At 41.2% G+C, this 19,629-nt stretch overlaps 1 pseudogene; it reads right to left on the minus strand.

The window, feature by feature from the left end:
• Window positions 1-5,768: 5,768 nt before the first annotated feature.
• On the minus strand, window positions 5,769-6,137 carry LOC136118569 (large ribosomal subunit protein eL30 pseudogene; annotated as a pseudogene).
• Window positions 6,138-19,629: the final 13,492 nt, after the last annotated feature.

Genomic DNA, 19,629 nt, shown 5'->3' on the forward strand with positions numbered 1-19,629 from the left:
ATTCCCTGGCGGTCCAGTGGTTAGGACTCCCCACTTCCACTGCAGAGGGCACGGGTTCCATCCCTGGTCAGGGAACTAAGATTCCCCCAAGCCAGATGGCACGGGCAAAAATAAAAAGGGAGTCCACAGGCTTCCCTGGTGGCTCAGTGGTTAAGAATCCACCTGCCAGTGCAGAGGACACGGGTTAAATCCCTGGTCCGGGAAGATCCCACATGCCACGGAGCAACTAAGCCTGTGCACCACAACTACTGAGCCTGTGCTCTAGAGCCCGCGAGCCATAACTACTGAGCCCGTGCGCCACAACTACTGAAGCCCGGGCGCCTAGAGCCCGTGCTCCGCAGCAAGAGAAGTCACCGCAATGAGAAGCCCGGCACCGCAGTGAAACCAAATGCAGTCAAAAATAAATTAATTAAATAAATTTAAAAAAAAAAAGAAGTGAGTTCATTTGAGAGAAGATTTATGAACCTGGGGCTGAAGGGAATTTGGGAAATCTCCAAGTCTGGTCATGTGACCAGAGTGGATCTTCATGCCTGGGACATAGGGCATCTGTAACATGTCCACTGTAATATATAATGAGGTCGTTCAGGAAAGGTAGAAGTCTGAATGGAGAGCAATAAAAAGGCAGTTACCATAGTTCATGCAATCTATCCAAAGGTGTTAAAAATGTGAATCTTAGAATCAGTGAAAGAAGGTTTAGTAAGAATTTATCAGACAGAGATCTGTTCAGGATGCTCCATTTCATCACATCATAGAGGGATCTAGTCTCGTGAGATGTGGAACACTCATCAGGCTTCTCCATAACTTGGATAAAGTACCCGCATAGTACCATCTAGTTCTCTGTTCTTTCTCCAGTGTCACAAGGCAGCTTGCCAATAACTAATCCAGACTCACGGGTACATAGATTTCCAAGAAAGACTTGGTGTAAACAGCAAAAATGTGATTTTGGTTAGTGTGAGTATTCCTCTGTAGCCTGACCTAACGAACTGATAAAATACAGGATTTAGACCCGCCTTCACGAAGGCTAGACTCAGAGGCAAGGCTTTCCCCACAACAAACCTGCAAGTCAGCCTTTGCCTGGGCAGTCAGCCCAACTCATTAACATCCTGTAACTGCAATTTTAGGCATCCGTCATTGTCCTTCAGCTTCAAACCCTATCTTGGAAAAGTGGTAGAAAAAAATACAAATTTAGCAATTTCGAGAACTAGCAGAGAACAGGGACATAGGAGAATACAGTAGCATGAAACCCAGGTTGTTATTGTTATAATATATGTTTATTTACCTGGAAATACTTTAGTGTACACTGAGAGGCATTATGTACATGTGACATGGGTTATGCTATAACCAAGCGTGTAACCAAGGTGCTGATCAGGGGCACACAGTCCAGGGATGGCCCACCCACCGTGGCTTATCAGGACGCCCACACGACAGAAGGGACTACTTCAAGCTCTGCTGTAAACTGTTCTAAAGCAACAAGCCACACTGTGCCAGTTAATATATGGCACGTCAGCAGTGGGCTTTTATTGAATGTAGTGGTCTATTGACTATCACGGTAGATGGTAGAAGCAGGCTTGAACTGGTGAATTTTAAGATCTTCAAGCTATGTAAATCAGCTAACGTAGTTCATAAATCCTCCCACCCTTGCAGGAACAGTATGCAAGAACCTCAGGAAGGCTGTAACTTAAACCCTGAGGGATGGGGCTTGACCCCTTGCCTTCTGTCCAGCCTTTGCTGTATAGTTGCCTGATGCCCACTGAAAGGGCCTAGGAGCTTGCTTCTGGAAAGTTATCACATCTGCTTCAAGGGAACCATCCACACCTGGCAGTAGTCAGAGCACCTGAAAGAACAAACTTTGTGGACCTCTCTGAACAGGCTACGCTACATAAACTGTTTGGGCCCTACTTGCTAATGAGTGTTTTTTAATTTCTCTTTTGTTTGTTTGTTTTTGCTTTTGATTTTGAATGTTTTTTTAAATAAATGTCTGAGACTTGCTTTCATTATAAGCTGAGAGCAAGGGGAAATAGCTAACCTTGACCTTCATCAAACTCCTTTAAAGGATACAGCATTTATCTAAAGAAACCTAAGAATTGCATGTGACCAAATTAGGTCAGTTTTTTGGGAAGCCAGAGAAATCATAAAAACTTCCTTAATATGACTGATTTTGATGGATAAAATCTGTTTCTTATTCATCCTTGTATCCCCAGGACAACCCATGCCATCCACATAGTAGGTGTTCATTAAGTATTTATCAAGTGAATCAATGACTAACTCCGAATAAGTTCTTTAAAAAGGCCATTCCTAAAGAGCTGTGTACCTAGTAGTTGACACCAAGAGAACTAGGCAGGCAAATCCTGTTGGCTGCTTTCTAAAGGGTAGGCTTAGAGATTAATCCAAGATGCCAGTGCCTGATGGTTGCAGGAATTCATTTGCAACCAAGGGAGAAACAAGATATTTCAGGCTAGAGAGATCTTCATGTTTTGCTCCCTCCTTCACAAAAAAGGAAACCCCTTCTTTCTTCAATGTATAAGTGAGGAGAGGGAGAAGATTGCAAATGAGAACTTCCCATCGGGAAATTCTAGGGCTAGATTCAAGCCACAAGCTGAAGAGACTGGCCCAGTAAGGAGACATGATATGTGTCTGTGATTGTTAGTTGTTTTCTTTTTTTGTGTGTGGTACGCGGGCCTCTCACTGTTGTGGCCTCTCCCGTTGCGGAGCACAGGCTCCGGACACACAGGCTCAGCGGCCATGGCTCACGGGCCCAACCGCTCTGCGGCATGTGGGATCTTCCCGGACCGGGGCACGAACCTGTGTCCCCTGCATCGGCAGGCGGACGCTCAACCACTGCGCCACCAGGGAAGCCCTGTGATTGTTAGTTTTATGTGTCAATATGCCTGGGCCATGGTGCCCAGATCTGTGGTCAGACATTATTCCAGATATTTCTGTGGCGGGGGGGTGGGGTGGGGGTGGTTTGGATGAGATTAACATTTAAATCGGTGGATTCTGAATAAAGCCTATTATCCTCTGTAATGTGGGTGGGCCTCACCCAATCAGTCGAAGGCCCAGCTAGAACAAAAGACTGTCCTCTACCTGAACAAGAGGGAATTCTGCAGCAGATGATCTGTGGACTTGAACTCGGACATTGGCTCTTTCTTGAGTCTTCAGCCTGATGATCTTCAAATCAGAACAGTAGCATCAGCTCTCCTCTGGGTCTATAGCCTGCTTGTCCACACTGCAGATTTTGGATTTGCCAGTCTCCATAATCACGTGAGTCAATTTCCTAAAATAAATCTATCTATATACTATATTATATACAATCATCCTATTGGTTCTATTTCTCTGGAGAACCCTAACAGAGTGACCAATGAAAAATTAACAGATTAATCAGAGGATACCATTATATTATTTGTAGCACTTAATGTTGATAATTGTAAATATGATGGTTAATTTTATATCAGCTTGACTGGGCTAAGGGATGCCCAGAGAGCTGGTAAAACATTGTTTCTGGGTGTGTCTGTGAGGGTGCCTCCAGAAGAGATTAGCACTTGAATGGGTAGACTGAGTAAAGATTCCCCTCACCAAGGTGGGCAGGCATTATCCAATCTGTTGAGGAACTGCATAGAACAAGAAGGTGGAGGAAGGGCGAATTTGCTCTCTGCTTGAGCTTGGACATCTATCTTCTCTTGTCCTCAGACAGGGATGCTCTTGGCTCTCAGGCCCCCGGACTTAGGCTGGCACTTAACTCCATCGGCTTGCAGTTCTCGAGCCTCCAGGTTTGGTACAGAACTATATCACCAGCCTTCTTGGTCCTCCAGTTTGGTCCTCCTCAATCTACAGTGGATTGTGGGACTTCTCGGCTTCCATAGTCACATGAGCCAATCCTTCATAATAAATCTTTCTCTATTTCACTTATATCCCATTGTTTCTGTTTCTCTGGAGAACCCTGACCAATACAGTAAGTATACTAAAAGGACCAAGAAAAATAATTATTATAAGTCTAACATTTACTGAGTGCTGACAATGCCAGGAACTTTTCTAAGCACTCAACACGCTACTCATTTAGTTGATTATATCAATTTAAAAAGGAGAAATGGAGACACCAAGAGGTGGACTTACTTGCCCAAGTTCACAGAGCTTGCAAGGGTAAGCTCTGTGCACTTGGGCTCTGAGCACTGACAGTCACACTCCAGAGCCTACACACTTAATTGTTATGCTATATTGCTTCACCAAATTGTCATGAGAAACAAATTATTTAGTTCTTCCCATGATGTTAGTTTTGGCAAATGGCCTGAGAATTCTCTCTAAAGCTGTCAGGCCCATATCAGCAACTTAATTATGCATCTGTGTTGCTAGGGCTGCTGTAGAGAATCGAATACATTAGCACACTGTCTACCAGACCCCAGTTACTGGGAAAATTCACCTTTGTGCAATATTAGCGAGAATAAGAAATGAAGCAAAAAGATGTGTATCCTTAGAAGCTACAAAGTTCATGTTGAGGACCTATTTGCTTTACTCCTAGGAAATCTTCTTAACCTCTTACTCAGACCCTATATATCCTAACCATCATGTATAATTCTAACAGTCTGATATCTGCTTTCTACCTCTACAGCCAATAAAAGTTGGGGGACGAGCTGCTGAAAATGATCAGGACATTGACAGCAATGAAAGGTAACGGCTGGCACAAAAGAGACTAAAAAATTCATAACAAGAATTCAGATCACATGGGAGTCTTAGGCCACTGTGAGTAACAAGGAGACTTATACTCGTCACTGGCCCTGAGGCCATCACTGTAAAATAACTAAGGTTCATAATAATGACCACGAGTCACTGATTCTCCTTAATGCAACTATTTTAACACACTCTCTTTAAAAGGCTGGTGTGTGTATAAAACAGTTAAAAAATATTGTCTCAATTCTACAAGTTATTCTAGCTTGATTCATTCTCTGAGATGATTTTCTATAAGCTAAAATTTCATTCTATTCCTTAAATGATAGGTAACATTTCTCTGTCATTGGCATGGGATTGCTTTGCGTGTTGAAATGTCAGAGATTTCAGAGCTGAAGGGACCTTAGAGCTGGTATACGTTAGTCCACTCAGTCAAGGACATACAGGTAGTTAGGCCACAGCTACATCCAGGATTTCTTTATCCGTTGGTCTGTCACAGTGTATCGGTGTATTAGGCTGTTGTATGCTACAGCAACAACCGATCCTAAATCTCAGTGACTCAATTCAACAAAAGTTAATTCCTTATTCACACTACAAGTCCCACAGGGTTGGCAGGAAGTTCTGCTACACACAGCCACTTCGGGATCCAGCTGATAGAAGCTCTGTCTATCTGGAACACAGGCCTCTTGAGTCACTTTACCAAGAAAAAGAAGGAGAAAGTGTCAGGCACCGGTTATTAGATACTTTGGCCCCTTCCACCCACTCCATTGATCAGAGAGAGTCACGGGGCTCCACCAATTGCAAAGGCAACTGAAAAGTCTTTTCTTCCAAGTGCTCAGGAGGTAGAGGGGAGCTGATGCTGGGGAGCAGTAGTAATATCTACCAGGATTCCTTCCATCCCATCACCCTTCTTAAGTAACTTTGCAAACAAGGTAGTGATGGAGATAATAACAATGATGAAGATGATGATGGTAACATCTGATGTTTGCACAGGTCCTGAAGGTCCAGAAAATGCTTCTCTCATTTACCTTATTATTATTATTCGTTTTTTTTTTTTTAAAAAAAAAACAAGCTTTGGCCAGTTTTATTGAAGAAAAATTGTGCATGATTTACTTTTCACCAGTCTGTTCTGGCATGCTTCTAATGATAACAGAATCACCTGGATCAATGATAGCCAGTGTGCATGCTCTGTAGTATTTTCCACACCCTGTGCCCAAGTCAATATTATTGCTAGTGTGGTGATGGACACCAGTTTTGGCCAACATGGCATAATACTCTATTTCAGATTTCCTCAAGGCTGGGCAGTCGTTGGCAAGGCTGACCAGTTTCACTTTGCCTTGTCTGATCATTTTCAGAGTCTGCTTGTACCCCAGCACATACTTTCCACTTTTCATAATGAGTTGGAGCCTAGAGTTGAGCAACTCCAGTGACTTTTTCGAGCAGCTGGCAAGATGGCTGGGGAGCAAGAAAGCTCTCATTTACGTTACTTTTTTTTTTTGAAGATTTATTATTTACTTATTTATTTAATTTATTTTTGGCTGCGTTGGTTCTCAGCTGCGGCTTGCCAGATCTTCGTTGAGGAACGCAGGATCTTTCACTGCAGCGCATCAGCTTCTCTCTAGTTGTGGCGCGTGTGTTCCAGAGTGCGTGGGTTCTGTAGTTTGTGGCACCGTGGGCTCTCTAAGTTGAGGTGCCCGAGCTCAGTGGTTGTGTCACCCGGGCTTAGTTGCCCTGCAGCCTCTGGGACCTTAGTTCCCCAACCAGGGATTGAACCTGCGTCTCCTGCCTTGGAAGGCAGATTCTTTACCACTGGACCACCAGGGAAGTCCCTCATTTACATTATTAATTCAACGGTGTGCAATAACATTCCTTTATCATATGAGAGAACTGAGCTCAGAGAATGTTCAACTGAATGGAGTGATTGGCTTAGTATCACATCAATGAGTATCTAGGAGATGAAATACTGAACGTTTAGTCACAGCTGAAGAGGAGGCCCTGAGGGGAAAGTGGGATAGGAGTTTAACCCAGGAAACGGCCCGACGTGAGAAACCCAGTCCCAGAATTCACTGCAAAGGAGCTTTGAAGCATAAGAGATGAAAGAAATAAAGACAATAGTGGAGCTCGTTTCTAGTTGTGACTCCTTTACTTCTGACCACATACACCCTTTTCTTTCACAACAAAACATGCCTGGCCTATAAGCAGAGACACTTAATATTTATTACACTAATAAAAAAGAAAGTAAAAAACTGCACGTCCCGAATAGCATGTATTAGGTGTTACGTAAGAACACTATTAGATTTGAAATATCACATCTGGCCTGGAAATTTAAGGCAACTCATTGCCTTCAGCTCATTGAATCTAGATGTGACAAAACAAATTACAGTTGTGAAATTAATTGATCATGCTTGAACTGTGGGAGAACTTAACAATCAGGATTTTAGAAGCAAAGGTAGCCAAACGAGAACGGCAGACCCAACCCCACAATAAATATTTAGCTGTACTTTTAGCATTAAGTTTGGCACAGAATACAGAGGAGACGTCTGGTCTTCTGGAAACTTACACATTGATGAAGAAGACAAAACTAATGCGTGTAAAATGATACACATTTCTGTAAAACAGTCTACAACAAACTGCTGTTTTGTACAGTGAAAACTCCAAATGATGTAGGAAATGTGAAGAAAACGAAATGCTAAGAAAGAAAGAGGGAAAAAATGAAGGAGGAAGACTCAGTGAAATTTTCTTAGAAAAGCTTGATGTGGACCCAGGAATGGAAGCTGAATACAGTCTGGATAGGTGGAGAGGAAAAGAGAATCAGTTCCGGAAACAGCATGAACAAAGGCTCCAGATACACGGTATTCCTGAGAAAGTGCCTGGCCCTGGCTATGGCACACTGACTTGCGTTGTTCTTAGTTGTGTTTGTGTATCTCTGTCTCATAGATTATGATCATCTCCAGGAAAGGGCCTTATTTATCTTTGTGTAAGTGGTGCAGGCATTGCATGTGGCACATAGAAGGTGCTCAAAACTCTTTCACTGGGGGGCTTCCCTGGTGGCACAGTGGCTGGGAGTCCACCTGACAGGGAAGGGGACGTGGGTTCAAGCCCTGGTCCGGAAGGATCCCACATGCTGTGGAGCAACTGGGCCCGTGTGCCACAACTGCTGAGCCTGTGCACCACAACTGCTGAGCCCTCACGCCACAGCTACTGAAGCCCGCGCGCCTGGACCCGTGCTCCGCAAGAGAGACCACCGAGGTGAGAGGCCCATGCACAGCAATGAAGACCCAATGCAACCAAAAATAAATAAATAAAATAAATAAAAATTTATTAAAAAAAAAAAACCGTATGGTAATGTATGGAAACTAAATTTAAAATCAAAACTCTTTCATTGGGAATTCCCTTGTGGCCTAGTGGTTAGGATTCCAGGCTTTCACTGCCGGGGCCCCAGGTTCTATCCCTGGTCAGGAAACTAAGATCCTGCAAACTGCAGGGCCAAAACAGTAAAAAATAAAAAAATAAAAAGAACCTGGAAGAATGGGTAGGATTTTAAAAGAAAGAAGAAGAACTAACCTTCAATAATACCAACAGCAACATCTGGGGGTTTATCTAAACTTTACAAGAGTTGTGAGTAGTATCACCTCAAAGACAGAGAAACAGATGGTGATGCCTTCTCAGACGTAGTGGTTATGGACATTTCTGCTGCATTGCTAGTGAAATGTTAGTTTAACAACTTTTATTTACGTCTCAGTTTTCTGAGACAGAATCTATATTTTATTGGCCTTTGGGCAGATCAGTAGAGGAAGGACTGAACGGGTAATTTACCTCCTCAGTCAGGAAATCATTCTGACTAAATGGGCTTCTTAATAAAATGCAGCATCTTAGCCAACCTCTACTTCCTCTCCTTTGGCACAAAGGAAATGTTCAGCTCTTTTGTTTTCAAAAACCTCAAGGTGTATCAGTTAACCAGCTGTCCTGGATGTGGCTTTGCTGGTTTGTGTACCTCTACTGAATGAATTAGAAAAGAAAAGAAAAGAAAGAAAGAGAGAGAGAGGAAGGAAAGGAAGGAAGGAAGGAAGGAAAGAAAGAAAGAAAGAAAGAGGGAGAGAGGGAGGAAGGAAGGAAGGAAGGAAGGGAGGAAGGGAAAGCAAAAAAAGGCCAGGTATGGAGAGAAGTGATTATAGTGAAAAGATCCAAAGCACCAGTGGGTGAATTTCAGCCTTGTTTAGAAACTCTAGTGATAGTAGAGGCCACTCAACACCTACTTGATTTTTTTTTTTTCCAATTAGGTGTCATGTTCTCAAGACTTTCCTCTTAGACAACATTGAGTCAGGTGGTCTAAGTGCTCAACCTACCACCTGGGCATCAACAAAACATCTGAGCGACATGCATGGATCCTTTAGTGGACCTCAGCCCCAGACGTCTAAAAAAGCACATTTCCCTTCAAAAGTCCCAGGAAAGCAAGTACATGGGCTGATCTGTGGATGCATAGAAGATTATATTCGATTTTTATTTGGTTCAATGAATCAGAGGTGCGTTTAGATGGTGATGTTGTATATTTTGGGTGGTGCTGCCTCTCCCCTGGAGCCTGCCAGGACCATGCAGCAGGCGGCACCCCAGCAAACCAGCCAAAGACAGAGCAGGGATACTTCAGGGCTGACTTATCTCCATTACCCTGGAATTTAAAACCGCCACCACTATGCTGTGTAAAATGACCTCCCAGGATATTTTGCTGCTTTCTCCAGCCCTGGGCTTGTACGAAGCTTTAATAAATACCTGCTTTGAATTTTATCTGCTCAGATCCTTTTAATGGAATTATTTATTTCTCAATCATCTCTATAACTTCTCTTTGGCTTCAATCCTCAGCTGTTGGAAATAGCACTTCTAAAAAAGCCTTCCCTGACCACGCTGGCAGAAACTTGTCTTTATTCTCCATTTCCCTCTTTTGCTTTATTTTTTTGTCATAACACTTATCACCACCTGACATAGTATATATTCATTTGCTGATTGTTTATCTCATGTGCAAGCACACACATGTGCACACACACACTAATATAAGCTACATGAGAGAAGTGAATTGTTTCATCTGTACCTTATTCCAAATGCCTAGAAAAATAGATGGACAATAAATTTTTTACAGGATAAATAGTTCATTGAATCTGCCTCTCTATTCACTGATTCATCCATTTAAATACATAGCTTGTATACAGGTTAGGATCATGGGCTCAGGACACAGATTGCTTGAATCCCAATTCCTCCACTTAGAAGCTGTGTGGCCTTTGGGCAATCACATAACCTCTCTGTGCCTCAGTTTTTTTGGTCATTAGTGTAACAGATATAATAACAATATATATCTCACAAAGTTTTTATGAGTATTAAATGAGACATTAGACAGACAGCACTAAGAACAATATCTGACCCATAAATAGCACATAAGCACAATGCCTATAAAATCTCATGTGCTCAATAAATGTTAACAATCATTACTCATTTACTCAGCAAATATTTTTTTTTAGTTTTTAAAAATTTATTTATTTATTTATTTATTTATGGCTGCGTTGGGTCTCCGTTGCCACGAGCGGGCTTTCTCTAGTCGTAGCGAGCAGGGGCTACTCTTCGTTGCGGTGTGCGGGCTTCTCATTGCAGTGGCTTCTCTTGTTGCCGAGCATGGGCTCTAGGCACACGGGCTTCAGTAGTTGTGGCATGTGGGCTCGGTAGTTGTGGCTCACGGGCTCTAGAGCGCAGGCTCAGTAGTTGTGGCTCATGGGCTTAGTTGCTCCGCAGCACGTGGGATCTTCCCGGACCAGGGCTCGAACCCGTGTTCCTGCATTGGCAGGAGGGTTCTTAACCACTGCGCCACCAGGGAAGTCCCAGCAAATATTTACTGAATGTTTACTACAGGCCAGGTGCTATACTAGGTGCTGGGAATACAATGGTGAACAAAACCAAAAATGGACCCCGCCCTTATAGAGCTTATAATACAGTGGGAGAGACAGTTATTAATCCAAGTAACCACACACATGAATGCAGAATTAAAACTGCCTTAAATGTTAAGAAGAGCTTGGGTGAGAGTATATTTATAGGGTCATTTGATCTGGTCAGAGACAGAAGAGAAAAATTTCTTGGGAAGTTATGTATGGTGGGGTGAAAATGGATGTAACATCCAGTTTCAAGCTGTTTTGTGTTCTGTGCTATTCTGTCACCCCCTCTTTTTCTTCAAAGAGTCAGCAAGATAAGAATGAGCGAATAGCCTTGAGTTAATAGTGATTTTGCCTTGAAGGAGAAGAGGCTGGTCTCTGCTTAGGGAGCTGTGCTGAGAATGGACTTCAGCCCCAGGCACATGGGCAAGTGGAAACGGACAGGAGACTGAAGTCTCCTCCCCCTGTATCTATACTGGGGGTTTAAAAAAAAATCCTAGGAGAATATGGGGATGTCTAATTAAGCCATTTTATTTGGACATAAAGGGAAAGTGGGAGTGAAGTCTAGAGGGGTTTTGAACATCTGTTCATTTAAAGAAACATTTGTTCATAAATAAAATAATTGTTTTATTTATAAATAAAATTTTGTAAAATTTTTACCTCTGTAAAAAATAATTGCTTTTCCTTTTTGGTTTTCCCTTTCATTCTTGGGCTATTTAAACTGCAAACATTCTTAAATGGTTGTACTCATAAGGCACAAATAATTTCATGGCTTTTGCTTTTATGTGGTGGTGCATAGTCTTCATAATTATTCATATTAATCATATTTTTATAAGGAGAGAAACTGAGCCTTAGAACATTACTGATTGCCATCCTCAGCAAATTAAAGGCTAATGGCCCTTTGTTTGAAGGGCAAGTGTTTGGACTGGAGAATTCAGTTAGTTGCACTTCATCCCCTCAGCTAACCCAGCACTTCAGCCGGATGACTACACAGGTGCGTGTTAGAGACGGAGGTTAAGGAGTCTAAAGGAAAAAACCCACTCCTGTGTGTCTTCTCTATCCTCAGTACTCCACTACAACACTGCTTCACTTCTGACCCCAGATGTGTGGGTTTTCTACACATCAAGCCATTCTGCAACACCAGCTGGGCGTCCTACAAGTTAACTCAATTCTGACACTATTTACCTGGAGACAGCATCAGATCCCACAGGCTAAAGGCTCAGTACCGCAAGAATGCCCCTGTCCTCCCCCTTCCGGGGCCAATTGAAAGTGCAGGTTGTCACTTGTGCTTCTGACTGACCAGCTAATTAAATTAGCTATCAATTCGTTTCCTAGAGTGGCTCACAGAACTCAGGAATACAGTGTACTTAGTCGATTACTGGTTTATTCTAGATGGAAGAGATGCATAAGACAAGGTCTGAGGAAGACAGCAAGGACACCTCCGGTGCACCAGCTTCCCAGTACTTCCATGTGTCCCCAGCCTGGAAGCTCTCCAAACCTTTCTTATTGGGTATTTATGGAGGCTTCATTACATAGCCATGCTGGACTAGAACTCTGGTCACTTGTGACTGATTTAACCTCCAGCCCGTCTCCCCTCCCTGGAAGTTGGTGGGTGGGATTGAAAGTTCCAGTCCACTAATTTGATTTAATCCTGATTGGTTCCCCTGGCAACCAGCCCCCATCCTTAGGGCTTTCCAAAAATCATCTTTTTTTTTTTTGGTCATGCCGTGTGGCATGCGGGGACCTTAGTTCCCCGACCAGGGATGGAACCAGTGCCCCCTGCAGTGGAAGCGGGGAGTTTTAACCACTGGACTGCCGGGGAAGTCACCCAAAAGTCACTTATTAACATAAACTCAGGTGTGTCGGAAAGGGGCTTGTTATGAATAACAAAAGACATCTTTATCACTCTATCCTTTAGGAAATTCCAAGGGCTTTGGGAACTCCATGTCAGAAATGAGGTGAAGACCAACATATATATTTCTTATTACAAATCACAATATGGGTGGGGGGGAGGGTCAGGGGGACAGTCTGTGGCCAGAGGGAAGACATCACAAGCCAAGCCCATGATCTTGGACACATTGGTCCCATCAGCTTATTCACTGAGCTGGCCGTCCGAGAAGACAATGAGAATAAAAAACAAAACTACAAATTGTTTCAAGCTTTGGAGTCCGAAGAATTATTAAAAGTGATCAAAATATAGTAATAAATAAGATACTGTTGACATCAAGATACGGAGAGATACAATTAAAATTCATTAAGACACAATAAGACACTCTCATCTAGGCTTGCAGTAAAAGGAACTTTGCCAAATGAATTATTCAAGGAGAAATGAGCTGAATGAGGGAATCCTCTCTTGGCTTAGCCATAGTTTAGACTTAGTGCAAACTTTCTCCCCAGGTAACAGTATAGCAAAAAGTTACAAAGAAGCACGTTCGTTTGTTACTTGAGTACTTTACAACAGTGCAAAACTTGGCATTAGTCCTCAGATTATAGTCTGAACCTTTCGTAGTAACTGAGGAAAATGAACATCTGGAATGTAATCTTCCATTTTAAAATGAATTAATAACAGATTCAAGACAAGTTTGTGGAGTCCATGTGAATCCTTTTCCTACTATTTTAAGGGAAAATTTTAAGCAATATCAATGAAAGAGTGTTTGCGGGGTGTTTGTTTGTTTTTGTCGGTCTTGAACACGTTGTGCCCAAGGAAAGAAGCCAGATACAGAAAGCCATGTGCTGGATGATTCCATTTACATGAAGTATCCAGAACGGGCAAAAGAGACAAAGTGGATTCATGGTTGTCAGAGGCTGCAGGGAAAGGAGAAGAGGTACAAGGTTTCTTTGGGGGTGATGAAAATGTTCTGGAATTAGAAGTGATGGTTGCACAACTCTGTGAGTATGCTGAAACCACTGAATTGTACACTTTGAAAGGGTGGGGAAATTCCCTGGCAGTCCAGTGGTTAAGACTCCACGCTTCCAATGCAGGGGGCGTGGGTTCGATCCTTGGTCGGGGAACTAAGATCCCACATGCTGCATGGTACAGCCAAAAAAAGTAAAAGGGTGGATATTACGGTGTGTGAATCATATCTCAATTAACAGAAGAAGAAACGTGAACACTTCTTTACCAGAAGTTCTCAGAAAATCTCTCCTTACCTATCAGTGATCTGAACTACAGTACGTGAATGAACCAGTGTCCTGGGGGATGCCCTGTGTCCAATGAGAACCATGTGGGTGCTGAGTGGCTTAGGTTCCCCAGGGCCCATCCCCTAGAGCTAGGATCAACCCTCTTCACCCTATGACTGCTACGAAAAAGAAAACGGTGCCAAGGATGTGGGGCAAACACAATTTCTATTCTTGTACTTCTTTTCTCCTGGCATCCCACATCTTGGGCATGTCTTTATACCTGCTCGTATTCTATTATAACGTATTATAATTGTCTCTTTGCTGTCTCCCGTACTATATCACAAGCTCCTTGAATGCCAGGCCCTCTGAGTATCCCCAATGGCTAGTACAGTGTCTAGTCATGGAAGGTAATCAGTAAATGCTTATTGAATAAATTATTGATTTGAAACTTGGAAATATCTGCTATTCTGGCTGATGGTCAAAATCCCCAGAATCAGCAGTTCCTTATTTGTATGAAGCCATGCCTTCTGATACATCCTTAATGCATTACCCGCAAAAAGTTAAGTATTGAATCACTCATAGCTTTGTGTGAGTTTGTTTTATCAGCTCCTCTCTGACTCAGGGAAGAAAACTAGCCTGGGCTTCCCAGAAGCAGAAAAATATGGAGAGGAACTTGTCAACCTGACCTTTTAGTCTGGAACCAGCTCATGTGACAAGATCATGACCTAATAGTTTTTTCTGTGTGTGTGTGTTTAAAATATGAATTTCCAGGCTTCCCTGGTGGCACAGTGGTTAAGAATCCGCCTGCCAATGCAGGGGACACAGGTTAGAGCCCTGGTCTGGGAAGATCCCATATGCTGCGGAGCAGCTAAGCCCGTGCGCCTCAACTACTGAGCCTTCAGTGCTGCAACTACTGAAGCCCGCACACCTAGAGCCCATGCTCTGCAACAAGAGAAGCCACCACAAAGAGAAGCCTGTGCACTGCAACAAAGAGTAGCCCCCGCTCGCCACAACTAGAGAAGTCCCATGCGCAGCAATGAAGACCCAACGCAGCCAAAGATAAATAAAATAAAATTAATTAATTAAAAAAAGTATGAATTTCCAATTGTTTAAGATATACCAATGCTTGACCCAACTTGTTATATCCCACACACACACTCACACACACACACACACAGTCACATCCTCAGAGATAACTTTCTCCAGTTTCTGAACTGGAAAAGAGGCATTAGGCATCTTGAAGCAAAGGTAAAGGGGAAATGAAGTCTTAGTAATTTAAAACAGTTCTTTGAGGTGGTAAATCAGCGTGGACAAAGGCGTAAGGATAGAGATAATTTATATTGTTTGAATCTCAGGGGCCTCTGATAAGGAACTTTAAAAATTTTTTTTAATTTATTGGCTGCGTTGGCTCTTAGTTGCAGCACGCGGAGTCTTTCATTGCAGTGTGCAGGCTCGTTTGTTGCAGCACGCGGGTTAGTGGCCCTGCAGTCTATGGGAGCTTAGTTCCCCAACTGGGGATTGAACCTGCATCCCCTGCCATAGAAGGCAGATTCTTAACCACTGGACTACCAGGGAAGTCCCTAAAAAGGAGCTTTTGATAAGATCTATAAGGATACCTTCAGCTCTAAAGCCTTAAAGTTCTGGGATTCATCACAGAATAGTTTGTTTGGGAAAGCAGTTAAAGAGAGGTCATAGAAAATAATCTACAGCTTCAATTCTTTAGCTAAAAACTTTAATAGTGTTATAGTTAATTTGGAAGAGCAGTATACCATGAGCTCTGAGATTTATGGGTATAGTAAACTCACTAAGCAGGAATTAACAAATCAATGAAGGGAGGAAATTTCAAGTCTACGTTTGTAGGCAGAAAATAAGGCAGGCGGAGCCTTATTAAGGGCAAGTGACAAGTAATGCAGTTAGAGAAAAACAATTCAATCTATCTAAGTCTGTAAATTGACAAATTTTGAGCTATCAGATACAACCTGGGAAAAGGATTAAACATTATCATGGATATGAGAACTATATTCTATAGAAATATACACAAAATTGGATGTTTACATCGATACTACTTATAACATTGAAAAACTAAAATCGTAATCGTTTTTAAAATGAAATTGTTTTAATAAGTTATTGTACATGTATCCATGAAATAATATATAGGTAAGAAGATACACTATTTTAATAACTACCTGGAGGCACTCTGGGAACTTGATGAATTACCTTGATGCATGAAATACTGGCTTGTGAATCCATGATGTCAGTACAAGTAACAGGTATTATTAAAAAATAATGATAAAAATTTAAAACGTGTCTGGTGACTCAAGAAGGTTTTCATGGATTGTCTGGGGCTAGTTATAGGAATTCTAGGGGACTCGTTGGGACGCAGGAAAAGGTCTCCTGCAAAACCACATGGGGGATGGAGGACAAGGTGGGAAGGTGAGGAAGGAGCTATTTGGTTGTTTACATCTTTTTCAGGAAGCATGCCTGAACTCCACAAGGAAACAAGGCAGAGGATTCAGGGCTGACACTCGGAAAACCCCTCAGGACCAGCGGGCCGGAGCTGCTGGTAGTGCCTTCTCTTAGAATTACAGCCCAAAGGTTTTCAAAACACACTTTAGAAGATATGATTAAATAGATGACAACCTATTGTTAAGAAGGTAGATTTAAAAAAATCTTTCCTCCAGAGGCATTCCATGTGAGTCCACTTGCATCACAAGATGAGTCACTTCTGAATGTTTCCTGCAGCCTCCGAAATTCAGTAGCCAATTACTTCCACAGAGAACAGAGCTCAAGAGTGAAGGGAAGAATGGAGGAGCTTTGAAGGGCCATTTCCACTTGCTCGTAAACACTCTGAATGAAATGTCAGCTGTTCCAAGTGGTACCAGACTGATTGTATATTGCTCCATCTTTATCTTGGCTGTCCAGACAACACATTTTATTTGGGATTTAATTGTCCTTTACTTCCTCATACCTTCTCCTCCCAATCAATTAATAATCAGTAAGCCTTTAATTAAGCATTCGCATATACAGTGTGTAAGATCCTTTGGTAAAGACACTATTGAATAAAATGTAACAAGGGGATGCACCATTCTATTTGGGAACATAGGTTTACTGTTACTCCTGAGTCGTTCTTTTTTTTTTTTTTAACACTTTCCTGAGTTCTTAATCCATTAATGTCAAAATGACCCATGGGGGAAATGGCCCAACCATTATATATATAGGGTTTGCAATTCCCAAACCCTATATACTCAAGAGTGGACCTTTCTGTGCAAACTTGTTATTGTTATTCTTCAAATCTGATCTATCTATGCCATATTACATAACAAATAATTGGCTACAAATGTATCCATCGTACAAACCTTGATTTCACCAAGAAAGAAAGTACATCATAATTACTAGGTTTCTCTTTGGTGATTAATCAGAGAACTTTGAACTTGCCTTCCACAAAACATAGAGGAATATTCCCATGCCATTGCAGAACGTTTGGTATCTCACTGAAAGAATGGGTTGCATGCTCCCTGAAATATTTTAGCAACCTCTGACTCTGCCAAATTGTTTAATACCTACAGGATAACACAAAAGAATTTGAATGGTGTTTCGATTATAAATGCTTCAGAAGAAATCTAGTGATGTGAATATTACAAGGAAAAAAAATCCACAGTCCATTTATTGAACTCGATGTGAAATAAGCACACTGCAAACAGTTGCTCTGATTCATGGCTCGAGGCTGTTCTACTTAAGCAGGCTCTCAAGATCCAACAAGTCATCTGGTGACTCAGGCAACTGCTGAGCAGAAAACAAAATTGCTCCGTCCAGCATGTGTTTCTGAAGCATTTACTGGGTGTAGCTTTTATGATCCAGCTGAATCCTTTTTTTGCAAGACTTGCAACAAATTATTGAATCAACAAAGCGAAACAAGTCTGTAGCATTCCAGAAGGATCCCCTAATCTAGATATAAAATATGCAAGTTACAACTAATCTCCACAAATGCACATAGGGAGGACTGTGCTAGACCAATTTAATAAAAAGGCTAATGCTGGCAAAGTGCGTTTAATTTGGTACAGTTTCATCAGTTAGTTATACTTGACAAAATCAGAACATAAAAATATTTAAAAATTTGACAGTTTGGATTAATGAGATCAACTCAATGGACAATCTGCTTAAACAAATCTTATGCGCTATTAAGGTTATTAAGAAAATTATAAGCTATGGTCTATAGTCTGATATCTTAAAGAATAGGAACTCAAAGCATTTTTATAGTTACACCCTGAAACTTTATTCACCTTTTCACTGTTGGATATGGTCACACGGGCAAACACAGATGGGATTTCTGAAAACTCAGGAATAAAAAGAATTGTGAATCATGAGAAAATGGCTCTACATTTTAACTTTTATAGTACTTATTTTCCCCCAGTTTTATTGAGATATAATTGACACAGAGCTCTGTATAAATTTAAGGTATCCCACATAATGACTTGACATATCTATCTATATATATTGCAAAATGATTTGTACTTTTTTTGCATTTAATTTCTGTAGCACTTAATTTCTTTGCTTTGGAAAATTTTGTACTTAGAGCAAATACTTCTTGAAAGGCAATTATTAAATTGAGAATAAGAGAATCTACAAGAAAATTATGACATAAAAGTTCACTTCCGTTTTTATGTCAAATATTGAAACTATATTGGTGCTTAACTATATATTGGGGTTTGTTACAAAACTGTTTGTTTTGAACTGTTTGAACTGTTTTGAAACACTTCCATGCCTCCCCCGCAATTTTTATTTTGAAAACAAATAAACCAACAGCAACAACAAGAAAACTATAGAAAAGTTGAAAGGATAGTACAATGAAGACATATATTCTTTACCTAAATTCACCACTTTTTAATATTTTATCACATTTGCCTTACCTATTTATCTATCTATGCACATATTCATACAAATATATATCTGAAATATTTTGACTTGTATAAATTCTTTGCTATTCATATATATACACACATACACACATGTGGAAGGAAAGAGAGAAAGGGAGAATTGCTTAAGAATAAGGATATCTTTTCTAATTTTACTCTTTTTGCCTTTTTTTTTTTTGACCGAGCCGAAGAGCATGTGGGATCTTAGTTCCCTGACCAGGGGTCAAACCTGCGCCCCCTGCACTGGAAGCGCTGAGAAGGATATCTTTTCTATAACCTATCCCAGTATAATGATCATACTCAAGAAAATTAACATGAGTTATATAATACCATTTAACATACAGTCCATATTTGAATTTCCTCTGTTGTTCCAAAAAATGTCTCATAGCTGGGTTTTTTGTTTTCCTAATCTGGGTTCCAACCAAGATTGCACTTGGTTATTCTTCTTTAGTTCTAAATTTAGAGCAATTTCCCTGCCTTGAAAAACAAAATTCTACATCAGTGACTTTTCTTCCCCAAGAATCTTGAACAATGTCCCACATTTTGGATTCCTCTAACATGTTTCTTCATTATTATATTTAGATTAATCAAATTTGGTGGATATACTTATGTTGCTGGAAAGCAGTATTTAAAAACAAATCTTAAAATTTCTTTTCTTGATATTATTGCTCCCTTAAATTTCTGGTGTATCAATAAACAAATTTTGTTTTAAAAAATTATTCTATATAATAAACAGCACGGTCCTACTAGCAAATGGAACATGTGTTTCTTTAGTATATGTAGTTTTTGTGAGGCCAGAAGATGTGTCTCACAGACTTTCATTTTAAACCTTCCTGGGACTGCCCTGGTGGTCCAGGGGTTAAGACTCCGCCCTTCCAATGTAAGGGCTGTGGGTTCAATCCCTGGTTGGGGAGCTAAGATCCCACATGTGGGCGGCACAGCTGAAAAAAAATAAAAAATAAAAAAAAAAGAAAGAAAATAAACCTTCCTAATACCAAGCAACTGCCCGGTATACATAGTTCTTTACT

The sequence above is a fragment of the Phocoena phocoena genome, chromosome 2, assembly GCF_963924675.1.
Source record: "Phocoena phocoena chromosome 2, mPhoPho1.1, whole genome shotgun sequence".
Classification (NCBI taxonomy): Eukaryota; Metazoa; Chordata; class Mammalia; order Artiodactyla; family Phocoenidae; genus Phocoena; species Phocoena phocoena.